Source organism: Mya arenaria, chromosome 17 (genome assembly GCF_026914265.1).
Source record: "Mya arenaria isolate MELC-2E11 chromosome 17, ASM2691426v1".
Classification (NCBI taxonomy): domain Eukaryota; kingdom Metazoa; phylum Mollusca; class Bivalvia; order Myida; family Myidae; genus Mya; species Mya arenaria.
The window spans coordinates 2,381,103-2,396,208 of record NC_069138.1 but is presented as its reverse complement, the minus strand read 5'-3'; the positions used below and the strand labels follow the sequence as shown (position 1 = coordinate 2,396,208).

General features: G+C 33.4%; 1 long non-coding RNA gene across 2 annotated transcripts; it reads right to left on the bottom strand.

Annotated features, from left to right (window-relative positions):
- Positions 1-414: 414 nt before the first annotated feature.
- Positions 415-2,785, bottom strand: LOC128222826 (uncharacterized). 2 transcript variants are annotated; one of them, XR_008259238.1, is made up of 3 exons: positions 2,741-2,785; positions 2,291-2,414; positions 415-772 (listed from the first exon to the last, which is right to left on the bottom strand). It is a non-coding gene; the product is annotated as an uncharacterized LOC128222826 (long non-coding RNA). The 2 variants fall into 2 exon arrangements; XR_008259237.1 differs by having other exon boundaries at positions 2,712-2,784.
- Positions 2,786-15,106: the final 12,321 nt, after the last annotated feature.

Genomic DNA, 15,106 nt, shown 5'->3' with positions numbered 1-15,106 from the left:
ACATGTCATATGACAAATTATGGACAAATACAGAACCTAATCCTAATAGTTTTTCTCCAGAATTATCAAAGGGGTCACTCTTAACAAAGATCTAGTATAAACTTAATAATAATTTCTTTAGTTTAACAATGTTATAAAATCTTGAAAGGCCATAGGCAGGTAGTTCTGACGTTCATACCCTTCAAAACCTTTGACAAGAGGCATGTCTATCAAATATAATTATGAATTACTGGTGTAAATGAGTAGTGGGTAATACACATGTCAATTGTAACCACCACCACCTCCGTCTGGGGGTATACTGGGTGTGAATGCGGTGGTTTTGTCTTACCTATGGTATGTTGGATGCGGGGGAATTTGGCAGGGATTTTAGTTCAGGATCTGTTCAGGGAATTTAACCTGGGATAGTCTGGACCAAAAGTCAAAAGTCCCCGGACCTGGGGGCGGGATGTGGTTACAATTGACTGGTGCATTATGCTATTCATTTTGTTGCCCACTCTTTTGTTTTTCTTTGATAATCCATTGCACACAACTATAGATCAGGATCTCAAATACTATATATGTTGAAAATTGACAACTTTTGACATCAATGTTTTAGTTATAGTTATGAATAATGAGCGTTCATTCATTGCTTTTTTATCAAATCACAAGCATAAGTGTTAGCAAAGCACACCACTTTGTGCAGTAATGTTTAATGCTGTGGCTCCTCTTATCAACCAAGCACTTGGGCTGTTGGTGGATAACCATTTCCCTAGTTTCCTCCCTGTCTGGTCACCTGTTTGAAAATTAAAACATTGATAATATATAATATGACAAAACTTGAAAGTATTGTACACTATGTTTATACATTTGCTGAATTGAATGAATAAGCTAAGGAAATGTACATTCAAAACAAAAGGGCCAGCATGGCCCTTAATTGGTCACCTGATTAAAATGACCATGAACAAGTCAGTCAGGTAACAACTGGTTATGAAAGGTGTTGCTATTTGCTTAGCAGGTTAGTGGTTGCTGTGTTATTTGATGGTTGATAAGGACTCCTCAAAGAAGGCTGCTCTTTGTTAACAGAAATGAGAAGTATGGTAAGCTGGTTGTTCCCATGGTCAATGGATGTTACGGTAATGAACCAGAATGTTGCTATGGAAGTAAATGATTACTAAGGAAGTAATTGGTTGCTATGGATGTTGGCTGTTGCTCAGGAAAAAAGTGGTTGCTAAATAAGGCATTGGTGCCTATAAAGGTAGTTAATGGATGCGTTGGAAGAAATTGGATGCTAAGGAAGTCATTGGTTGAATGGGGATTCATTTGTTGCTATGGATGAAGGTAGTTGCTAAGGCAATCATTGGTTGATAAAGAAGCCAAGGATTGTTTAGGAAGTCATCATATTTTATGGAAGTCATTGGCTGCTGTAAATGAAGTATTTGATAAGGATATCCTTGGTTGCTTATAAAGTGGTTGTTAAGGAAGACATTGTGAGTTTGGATTGTAGTCACTAAGTTAGACAAGTGGGTTCCTTAAGGGTACTACGAGGTCTACGATTTCCTCAACAAGGCAAAACCTTGCTTAACATCCTGCCAAAAGGTGATTATTATATTGTTGTAACAACTTGTTTTATAATCTTTGAAACTAAATACCTTTTAGTTTAGACATCAGTTTCTAAGGAATTCATACATTACTGCAGAAGTCATTGCCTGATTTGAATGTGTATCAATTTTTGTTCTAGAAGTCTATCAGTAACAGGGGAACTCTGGTTGGGACAACTTTGACCCCAAGGACGAAACTTGAACAACATTCATAAAAAAACACTTAACAACAATCAGTGATTTTTTTATGAATTCTTTTTACTGCCTGTACAATGCTTATATAATGGCAAATATACATTTTTTAACTTTTTTATGCATACCTTATGCTGTGAAAAAGTAAGACTTGTCAAGATTTTGTTTATATTTCAAGAAATTCATTGCTATTTTAATCCGGAATGTAATGTATTTTTTTTTAATTTTGGGAAAAATAGAGTTTTTCACAATAAAAAAATCACTGACAATGAACTACAAACTCCAACATATAAACACCACATACACAAAAACAAATTGATTACATATATACATTACTGAATATTCACATGGTCTTATGATATTATTGATGAATATTATAATGTTATTTTTAGATACCAGTTACGGGTAGTAGAAATGAAGAATACCAGATTACAAAATCAAAGTGGAAATTGGAACTATTAGAGAATCACTTTATTTGTGGGTAGGTCACTTAAATATTCATTGAGGTGAAAAGAAATTACCATATGATGTATTGCATATGTTTAACCGCTGTTGCACAATCATCATTTCCAAGTGACTGTCTTCATGTCCAGTACTAGCTTACAAAATCCCTTTCTAGATAGTCAAAGACTTCATCTGATGCATCTTAAAAAGGAAGAATACAACACAATCATGAACACAATAAATGCAAATAATGTTGGGTATGCTTTAAACATGATTCAAATGCAAAACATCTTGGCAATTATTTCTAGAGCAATCTAAATGTCCTACATGAGATTTATTCTCTTATAAAAAAGTGATGTTTATGTACAAGCCAAATATACTAGAAATGTGTCAAATGGACATTAAGTCTTGTGTTGCTTGGTGAATTGCATAAACTGTGAATGAACATAATTAACAAAAAAACAGGGATTTCTCATAATATGACAAAGTTTTTTTTACCAAGTTTGGTAAAGATTATTGAGCCATACAATGTTTTTATCTGGACTGCATCGTCTTTTATTCTGGGCAGCATATTATGGAAATCCAGGCCATGTATACATCTGGGTTTTATCTGTAATGGACCACATTTTCCAAAATGTATTTAGGCAAATGAGTTACATGGAAATAAAAACTATCTATACATAATAATAAGTGATTTGTATACATGTGTTTACCTTGGTATTATATACCCATAGATATATTATATGACATAATATTGGGTTAATACAAAAAAAATGAAATAATATATAATTAGGTTAATGATAAATCAAGCAAATTAAAACTAACACAAACAATTATATGTATATATTTACATTATTTCACAGTAAAATATAATAGAAATTTATAAACATTGGCATAATGCTTAAATCAGGTATCTATTTCAAGGCAGTTGTCATTAAATCATAAAATTTAAAGCTGCACTCTCACAGATATACCATTATTACAACTTTTTTATTTTTTTTCTTGGAAAGAGCAAATTTTTGCATAAATATCTGCAAACCAATGATATATGATTGCTGCCAAAAAATCAGATCGTAGATTTCCATATATCTGTTCGAAAATTAATGTTTTATGGCTTAAACCGTTACTAATGGTTTAAGAAAAATGCATAAAACATTACTTTTTAAGCTTAAATATAAAAATCTGCTATCTAATATTTTGTCAGCTGTCTTAAATAACTGGTTTCCATGGATTTTCGCAAAAATTGCCTCATTCCAAGACAAAAAATTGTCAAAACTTTCAATCTGTGAGAGTGCACCTTTAAGGTCAAAACTAGAAAATGGAACTTTAAACAATAAACTTAAACACCATGACTTATGGTACAAGTATTTCCACATCGGAGCGGCTGGTTTTTACACACTGACAGTGACACACAATACACTCCACTCCTCTCCATTAACCCTTTATATATATATTACAGTCGAAACTCGTTGGCTCGATATCTCATGGCTCGATATCCTCGTTGGCTTGAACAAGATTAAAAGAACCGATTTTGTTTAACTCTTTGTTCATATCAAATTTGATCGGATGGCTCGATATATTGAGTGTCGATATTTCTCCACGCTCGAAGTCATTTTCGCGGTTCCAAGTAAGAATTTCACAATTTTGTTTGCTTGGGTCGATGTCATTTTCGCAGGTTCAGGTAAGAACCTCACACCTTGATTTGTTTTGTTGGCTTCATTTAGCACACGGCGCTAATCGATAAAAATTAATTCAATTTATTATAATTATTATCAAATTTGAATGACTTAACAGTTTGAATAAACATGCCATCACTTTATCTAAGTTCTTTCCCTAATTGTTATACATGTATAAATTTCAATGCATCCTGATATAACTAATAAGCTATGTTTTTGTTACCCACTGTTTAAAATTACTTGTTTGTTGTTTTCGCATAATTTTTATAATTAATAAAAACAATCAAATAATATTTTCTAAGTATCGAATAAGTGATGTTACGAACTTTACGACGTGTAACTATGTCCAATTAATACTCTTCTCTTGCGGAGATAGCCAATAACAAACGAGGTAAACAAGACTTTTTGTAACGAATAATAAAAAAAAATAACATTCTGTAAGCAATCCCGCTTGGCTCGATATTCTCGAGGCTCGAAGTATTTTGGCTGGTCCCTAGAATATCGAGCCATCGAGTTTCGACTGTAGTTTAAATTTGACGGAAGCACTCCTGCCATGTACCGCTGCCACCATTTAAGTAAACTTGGGAGGAGAAGTGCCCCAGTGTGGAGCTTGAACCAACAACAACTGCTGGAACACTATCATGGTGCTGTAACCAATTGAGCTAACTGAACGGCTGGTTCTCATCGACACAATTTACATCTACAATAACTTTACAGTGTACATGAATACATAAATAACTAAAGTATGAATGCAATGTATTCATGTACATTGTAAAGTTGATGTCTACTGTTCTACTTTAAAAAACACATGCATGTACCCCAAAATTAGTTTTGACAGGCATGACCCACTAATGCCAGTTGTGAGCTTTTTTCTTAGCTTCGATCAAGATATTTCTGTCTGAAAATGACATTGAATACACTCTAAAGCCTTAAAGGCTGTAAAATATGCATTCAACATCTTGATAAGCAACTATCTTAAATAAATTAAAATATTAGGATACAGAATGATGTGAAAGAGACTTTAAAAATATCGCTGCATTGTTGGATGTTGGTGCTGTCATCTGATGATCTGCCAGCGGCAATGATTGAGGCAAGCATCAAGTATATTTAAATAAACATTGAACTTTAACAGATTAAATGTTTTGACAACTGTTTTATTTTTTGTCTCTATACAAGCCAATAAATGCATAAGTGCAAAAAAAACAGTGACACAAGACTGCATAAAAAAACATTGGATTGCATATATATTTTAGTTAAAGCTTCACTATCACAGATATACCATTTTTACAACTTTTTTATTTTTTTGTCTTGGAAAGAGCAAATGTTTGTATAAATATCTGCAAACCAATGATATAGGCTTGCTTACGAAAAACCAGATCATAGATTTTCATATTTCCGTTTGAAAATTAATGTTTTGTGGCTAAAACCGTTAATAAACGTTTTAGAAAAATGAACAAAACATCAATTTTTGAACTGGTATATATAAAAATCTGCGATCTATATTTGTCAGCAGTCTTATATAACTGGTTTCCATGGATTTTCGCCAAAATTAGTACATTCCAAGACAAAACATAAAAAAGTTGCCAAAATGTTCAATCTGTGAGAGTGCAGCTTTAAGAAAATGATGTTTTATGCATTTTTCTTCCAACTGTTCGTAGCACTTTTAGCCATAAAACAATTTTTTTAACGGAATATGTAAATCTGCGATCTGATCTTTTGTCAGCAGGCTTATATCACTTATTTGCATATATATTTACACAGAAACTGGCTCATTCAAACTCCAAGACAAAAATAAAAAATAACAAAGTTGTCAAAATACATGTATGTGAGAGTGCAGCTTTAAGGAGTACTTCGTTATATCAATAAAATGTACTCGTAAACTGTCAATTGTTTACGTATCTACATAAATTCAATTACCTTTTGAACTAGAAAGTGTTATATTTTCAAAGAAAATAGCCATTTACCTCTGTTCAGTGTCGGTCAAATTCGATGTTTTGAATCACTCTAGCGCGTGCTAAATACTAAATGACGCAATGTTTTGGACTGGTCTTCATTTTCTTCGATACAGGCACAACCGAGCGTAAATATTAAGCGAGAAAGTCTAGTGGAACGATGCAGGGTTCATTGGGTTTGTTTACAAAAATTCAAGCATCCGGTTAAGAAGACGACAAATAAGAATGGTAATAAGTTGGTAGAATGGAACTCCTTCCTGATTCCTGCACATGTAAGTTGTAAGTATTGACTATATCGGGATACCATACAGGACACTCAAGTGTTATTTTATATTTTCTTAGTTATCATGCAAATGAAAATAATCACTATCATTTAAAAGTTATTCAGGGATAGTTGCAAATGGTTTGTTTACATTAATTAGTTTTATGAATTTAATTGAATACACAAATTTTTATTAGAGCTTTGCACCAAATTAAATTCAGTTCATTTTACGGGAGTAACCCACACTAGCGGATCCAGAAAGGGGGTGGGACCCCCCCCCAAAAAAAAAAAAAATATATATATATATATATATTCTGTAAAGAATCTCAGGACAATTATTCAAAAAATCTTTTGATCTTTGATATCATAATGGTAAAAAAAAAATACCAAAATGCAAAATGCAAAAAAAATATCAAGTCAGAGAATGGGTTGGAACCGGTGTCGCCAAAATTGCAGTCCAGTGTTGTATCCACTGTGCTATGAAGGCTTATCCTAAACAGTTGGAATATTTAATCTTTATACCTAACTTGTAATATATTGGCGATTTTTTTTTATTGTAAATTATGTGGTACTTCAGTTAGTAAGTTTTAATGCATTGTACACATAGATACCAAGTTTATGTCAGTTTTCGTCAATTTTCTTTTTTCCGCTATTTCATTAAACAGATTACAGCCCCTTTTAAACAAGTCTTTGGGAGGAACTGTTGGGGATTGTTATTAAAGCTGCATTTTCACAGATTTATCATTCTGACAACTTTTTTTTCATCATGGAATGAATCATGCAATGTTAGTGCATAAATTATGTCCGCGAACCATGATTTAAAACTGCTGAAAAAATATCAGATAGCTGTTTTTCATATGTACGTTCATAATTGTTGTTCTGTGACTTAAATTTGAACACTTTCAGAAAAATGAACTAATAAGCAGATTTCTCAATACATGACATCTGTTTTATTGTTAGCAATTAAAGGCATTGATTCTCTGAGATAATAATAATGTTAAAACAGTCAATCTGTGAGAGTGCATCTTTAAGACTCATTTTTCCAAAGATCAGCCAAGATAGTATTATAGCTAATTTTAGCTTAAAAGTAGGCGAATTTTATATTTATTTCAGACCAGATACTCTTGAGGGACCAATTTCAGGTTGTTAGGTTTAATTGAAACTGTTAAGCAAATAAATGAAAGTCCATGCAATTTTGCATGCACATGTTTGTTGCATGCAGATTTTAATCAGATGGCATAGGGTACAGTTACTCTTGTAACTTGCTTAAAATAAATGCAAATAATTCTGCATGTGTCTGAAGTCATGTTTTATTTTTCTCTACAAATTGTTTTAAAAAATGCAATTGTTTGATTTCCTTTCTTATGTGTTATGCATTGCAGTTCCCATGGAGAAGAAAAATGGAGAGATTCTAAAAGTATGAAGATACAAATGTACTCCTGTGTATAATGAGGAAATCTTGTCAGTGAATGCTAAGTTCTCTTTGGATTAATTCTATGTATAACAATATAAATATGAGGTAAGCCAAGAAATGAGAATAACATAATTATTCTGTTCAAACATACATTGACATATTAAATATAAAGACATATGTATGATTTGTCTCTGCTATTATACTCCTACCACTTGATGGTTAGGGTTCATTTGGACAAGTCTTCTTTTATCCATAATTCCAAATGCTTCTGAGATTTCTAACACATATTAAATATGTTGAGGAGAAGTGCTGTGCAAAAACATTTTTGTTTATGGTATTTTAGAGTTATTGGTCTTTGATTATTTTTCTTTCACTTTTTTATGTTTTTGAGGTATTAACTTCAAACTTCATGCACATATTGGACGTGATAAGAAAAATAGCTGTGCATATGAATCATTAAATTGTGTATGGTAGTCAAAGAATTGTAAACCTTTGATTATTATCTTTATATTTTTTTTTATTTTTTTTCTTCTCTTCATAACTTTTTTTCATTTTTTACTTTAATTTAACAAAACACTATTCTGTTTTTGGTATATTAAGGATTATTTTCTTATGTTTATTTTGTGCTTGGCAGTTTTAAAATTATTGCCTTATTGGTTACTGTATGCTTAAAAGCAAACATCACTCTCAGTGAAACCTCTTATTACAATAGGTGATAGCTGTAGTTTTTCATGGAAACAAGTGTTTGACAGTATGAGTCATTTTTAGTAGCAATATATTATGTACATTTAAGGTATAAGTTCTCATTTGCTAATTGTTCAGTTGTTTTTCAGTTGTTGCAATTGTGGACCAGGCCAGACTTGTACTAAACCAACTAAGACACAATGAGATACAGGAATGACACAATGAGAAACAGGAAACAGGAAAGTGATGACTGATCGCCACCTGTTACAAATTCATCTAGGTACAGTTTTTATTCCAGATTTGATACAACTTTAAACTGTTCTATGCATGCTATGATTATGTTCATCATGTTTGTTTAAGACCGTGATGATGAGGACTAATCTATTGATAATCCCTTGCCAAAAGGCAAAGTGGATACAGTAATTGTGTAATTGTGCACGTGTGTGTGCGTGTGCACGGAATGTAATCTTGAGCATAAATCCCCCAGGTATTAACTTCAAACTTCATATACAGATAGATCCCTATTGAGAAGAAGTGCGGTGTTAAGGGACCATAACTCTGTTTACAGCTCTTTTTGTAATAACCCTTTGTTATATTTCATACTGAGTTTTTGTCTGCAGCAGAACTTGAAAAGTCTTTGAGGTGTTGATCTCAAACTTCAAATATGTACAGATAGATCTCATTTAGCAGAAGTGCAGTGCACAGAAACCATAACTCAAGATTTTTTTTGTAGTAGTTGCCCTTTGTTAGTTTTCAATGTTATCCTTTGTTGTAATGCACAGTTGTGATCATGCTCAAATATGCTCATTCACATTAAAATTAATTGTCCAGGCTCAAATCCTGTAATAGAAACAATTATTTCTTTCTGTGTTTAGCAAAGTTTATATGAACTATCTATCAATGTAAAATAAACTAAGATTTGTGTGTTTTTATCGTTTCTTATTTATTTGTATATTTTTTGTTACATATTTTTATGTGCATATATATAAAATCTATATCACAAAAAGTGTGGCTAATTTTTAATATTAAGATATAATATGTATAAGAACTATCATATTTCAAAATCAACCATAGAGCTTTTGCAAAATAGATAATAACTTAATGTATCTGATGAACAATAATGTGATTTTGGGATGCCAGCAATAACTTTTCAAGGTGAAAATATGTTCTTGTCATTGATTTTACATATAAGTAATCAGTATGCAAAGCCCTTTCAAATGATACTTATATGGGGTAACTATCAAATTTTAACATTGAAGCCAATGGCACAAATGAATGAAAAGCTCCTTAATAGTTCAATATTTGAAGCCAACAATGGAACTGTGTTTATGTATTGCTTAATGTTCCTTTTTCTTTCAGAAAACTCCCCACATCCAACAAGAGACAGTCTGACTTCAAAATCTTCATTGAAGGCATCTTAATGGACAAGACATCCGTCACATAAAGATTCACTAAAATTGGAATGATAGACCAATTTTAACTTTTAACAGACAAATACATTATAGATTTGAAAATAGATTACCCTTAAATAAGTTGGATGATTAACATTTACCTCAACACAGTACAAAGTGCTCATGTTGAACTATTGTGATTGATCATAGTCTGTCCTTCATTTTTATTAACAGTTTCATACAGTGTTAACACTTTAGTATGGGGACTCATTTTAAGCTCAACTTTTCGAAGAATATGGAGAGCTATACTACTCACCCAAGCGTCGGCGTCGGCGTCACCCCTTGGTTAAGGGTTTGCGTGCAAGCACACATAGGTTAATATCTCAGCAACTACTTGAGGTATTGCATTGAGACTTTATACAATGGTACTCAACCATCCAACCTACTTAATTAACCAAGTTTGATATATCTACTTTGCATTTAATGCCAAAAATAGGCCTTTAATATTTGACTTAGAAATTCTGGTTAAGGTTTTGCATGCAAGCACACATAGCTAAATATCTCAGCAACTACTTGAGGTATTGCATTGAGACTTGATACAATGGTACTCAACCATCCAACCTACTTATTTAAACAAGTAAGATAACTCTAGTTTGCATTAAATGTAAATAATAGGCCATTTTTATTTGACTTAGAAATTCTGGTTAACGTTTTGCATGCAAGCACACATAGGTTAATACCTCAGCAACTGCTTGAGGTATTGCATTGAGACTTGATACAACCACCCAACCTAATTGAATAATCAAGCTAGATAAAAATTCTGTTTAAAATTTTGCATGTAACCACATTTATGTTAATATCTCCGCACATCATGTATTGCATTGAAATCTAATCTAACAGTGATCCATGCAGGTTTCGCCAAAACTTTTCCATCCTTACACTGAAAAGCAGCGGAATAGTCGAGAGCGCTGTCTCTGTGACAGCTCTTGTCTCTTTGGTCTTTATTCATACTGGCCAGACTATGTTTACCAAAAAAATCTTAGTAGAGATTGATAACTGTTCAGGTTGGACAAAAAGCATGTAGGTTGTTTGTTCTAATAATATAAACTGTAAATGCTTCAGAAACTATATATATAATTTTCATGATATTTGTCAGTATTTATTCTCGTCAACATTTAAATAATATAAGGTGAAACTTGTTTATTGGTCAAAATGTGTTTGATTAGAGTGGCCTCAAGTTCCACTTTATATGAATGAAATTTGGTCAAGTTTTAGAAAAAAACTATGTTCTAGTTTTATAGGCCATATTCTCTTCCCAAGCTTTCCTTAAAGAATGAATGTAGGTAATATGAAACAGGAGTCACTAAGTCAAGTATTAAAAACCTTAAAAATTGCTATTCATAGAGGTATTGTTTCCTCATCATAAATCACAACTTAGCCAGCAAGACTTTTCAACAAATAAGTCATAACATGTAAAAAGTTAATAATTAGGCACATATTTTAGTGAATAAAATCTTGTGAACATATTATTGAAACAAATAATGTGTCTGGTTCTGAGGTGAGCAATAAAGCACATTGCTTAGTAACAATTGAGCTAGCTCATTATTAAAAGTTTGTTTTAAACTTGAATTAAATGAATGCAAATCATATATTATTATTTTTAATCTATATTTTTTTTTAGTTACCTTGTTCTGTTGTTAATTTCCATACTGACTTGGTCAATTATGGCTAATTGTCTAATTATATTTTAACTTCTAACCTAAATGTTTCATTGTACTTTTGAGTGTTCTGTTAACTATATTGCACATTACCCTATATGACAGTATAAATTCAATAAAACCATGGTTATTAAGTTCCATACATATTGGAGCACATGGTAAGCCTCTAGAAATGTCACTTCTTAAACCTAGATTCTTGATCTGTTCGCCACATTGTTTTGTTATTTTTTTGTTTATAAAAACAAATGATTGTTTAATGTCAAGGAAACCTTTTTAAAGTTAAAATGTAGATGTACATAGATAACTGTCAAATATTATTTACCATTTAATAACTGTCTAAAGGCAAAATTTCCATTCATTTTTATATTTGATTTGGGTCCCTAGGGTCATGGTCACTGTAACTAAAAATAAAAAAAATGCTTGGTACTGAATAACTTCAGTTTTAATACATTTAAAACTGAATCTCACAATAAAGGCTGAAGTTCTTGTTGCATTGCAGCATTTTTAGTTAACTTTTTAATTTGACTCTTTTTATTGCTTTCGACAGGCACATATTACATCATTATTGTATTCATTTTTAAGACAAAGCCTCATTTAATTGAGCGTGCTGTCCAAAGACAGCTCTTGTTGACATAATTATAAGACACCTTATGTTATGGTTTATATGAACAATAGCTGTTTCTGTGTATGTTTTAGAAGAAACTTCCATTTCTTATCATATTGATGGACATAGATATACATACATGTACGGGATTATTGACATCAGATTCTTAGGATTAAATTTACTAATGTTCTGTTCATGTTCAAAATAGATACAGTTATGGTAAATGCATAGTCTTGTTTGTTTATAACATAGACAACCATGTCTTTTGGTTGTCCTGGTCTCCTGTCCTGTTATGTGAATTGGGTTTTATGGACATCTTCGATATTGTAGGTCCAATTCTAGTGTCTAGCTGGAAGAGTATTTAGCCTAGGGAGACCTTAGTTTGGGTTATCATGTTGGATATGTCTAAATGTTGGCATGTCGGGAAATGCCAATTTTAGGCTATGACAATTTAAAAATGAAGACGTTGCTGGGCAAGGCTCCACACCCAAGTGTCGCATTATATTCTTGAAAAAATGCCTTGGGCTTTTGGTTTGTTATGAATTTTGCGAGTCTGGCAAATATTTGCATTATAAAATTCATCGACATACAGGTGACAGAGAAAAAGCACTGCTTCAACACCTCTGAGAATGAGTATAGTATAGTGCACGCTACCACAATGTATATAGACTATAACACAGGTTCAAATTTACAGATAGAGAATAGTGCACGCCACCACAATGTATATAGACTATAACAGAGGAATTGATGTAAAGTTTCGAAATCTCTGGTTGATACATTGCATAGAGAACAGGGGTGTTGAAGCACTGCTTCAACACCTCTGAAAATGAATAGAGTATAGCGCACGCTACCACAATGTATATAGACTATAACAGAGAAGTTGAAGTAAATCTTCAAAATCTCTGGCTGTATACATTGCATAGAGAACAGAGGTGTTGAAGCACTGCTTCAACACCTCTAAGAATGAATAGAGTATAGTGCACGCTTCCACAATGTATATAGACTATAACAGAGGAGTTGAAGTAAATCTTCAAAATCTCTGGCTGTATACATTGTATAGAGAATAGGGGTGTTGAAGCACTGCTTCAACACCTCTTGACAATGAATAGAGTATAGTGCACGCTTCCACAATGTATATAGACTATAACAGAGGAGTTGAAGTAAATCTTCAAAATCTCTGGCTGTATACATTGTATAGAGAACAGGGGTGTTGAAGCACTGCTTCAACACCTCTGAGAATGAATAGAATATATACCGTGCACAGTATATACTGGTATATAATATAACACCAGTGTATGTACTGTAACGGTGTATCGAGCATATCCATATAGTGTATAGAGTCTATGCACTGTGTTGATATAAGATATCAATCTCAACTTGGTCTAAGCATTCTAGATTTAATATTTTTTTCTAGATTCAAATAATTTACTGTTTACTACTACTACTACTACTACTAATAATAATAATAATAATAACTTTGTTATGAATTTTACGTAGTAACAAGCTACTTCAACGAACTTATAAACTAAAGCTATGCGGAATATTTACAAAAACGAGAATTCACGTGTAAACTCTTTGAAAAATGAAAGCTCAAGTAGAATATCTGATTTACCACTTAAATAATTATTAACTCCAGGGGTAAAGTAGTTATGGGCGTCTGAGTCTTCCGTATCATGTTTGCGCCAGCCTTGTAGCCAGTGGACGTCGTTCCCTGGGCAACCGGAAGCAGCCTTCATCAACCCAAATTTGCCGAGGGGCCATGTCACAGGCGCTTGCAACGAATGATCTGAGGTATAAAGAGTAAATATGTGATAAGAAAGGTTCCTTCTACATTTCTGGACTTCATGCATCGGTATGTATCTTATCATTATTTGAGTAAAGACGGATTATGAGAATATTTTGTATCATTGGTTTTAACAAACTCAAACACAGTTTCTCTGTCGATGATTTTTTTCAGTTAACTTTACAAAAAAGGAATTTATCTACTCGAAGGATTTCGTGTTATCTCAACCTAAATCTGTTGACGCATACATCGTTTATAAAGATTACAAAGTAGGTCAAAAAAGGCCCCATGTAACGCATGGTATAACTAGGTACCATGAAATGCATAGTCAATTTTGGCACCATGTTACGCATGGTCACACTTGGCCCCATGTAACGCATGGTCAAACTAGGCCCTATGTAACGCAAGGTCAATCGTGGCACCATTTAAAGCATGATCAAACTTGGAACCATGTAACGCATAGTCAATCGTGGCACCATTTAAAGCATGGTCAAACTTGGAACCATGTTACGCATGGTCATACTTAGCACCATGTTACGCATGGTCAAAAAAGCCCCCATGTAACGCATGGTCATACTAAGCACCATTTAACGCATGGTCGAACTATGCCCCATGTAACGCATGGTCAAACTTGGCCCCATGTAACGCATGGTCAAACTAGGCACCATGTAACGCATGGTCAAACTTGCCACCATGTAACGCTTGGTCACACTTGGCACATGTAACGCATAGTCAAACTTGGCAACATGGAACGCATGATCAAATTAGGCCCATGTAACGCATGGTTACACTTGGCATCATGTAAAACATGGTCAATGTTGGCACCATGTAACGCATGGTCAAACTTGGCACCATGTAACGCATGGTCAAACTTGCCACCATGTAACGCATGGTCACACTTGGCACCATGTAACGCATGGTCATCATCATCATCATCATCATCATCATCATCATCATCACCATCATCATCATCATCATCATCATCATCATCATCATCATCATCATCATCATCATCATCATCATCACCACCATCATCATCATCATCATCATCATCATCGGGTCTTTTATGCAGCATAATTATGTTTTCCAGGTGTGCTCATCATAATCGTTTTATCATATATCCAAACGTATGACCCATATTTCGCCCTTTGATTTACAGAACGCAGCGCATAGAGCTCGTTGGAGGGCTTCGTGCTTCTTAAAACACTGCATAAAGAGCTCATCGTGGAGGTTTGTGTCGGAAGCTCTATACAGCGTCAATGGTATCATCGGGTAGAGGATGTCTGTTATGGCGGGTTTGCGTCGGGATCTGGCTTGCAAACTGGGACAAACCAAAAACGGCCATGTTTTGGTACAGATAAGCCCTGCCGCAAGGCAACAGATGAAACCTCAAGATCATGCAAAATACT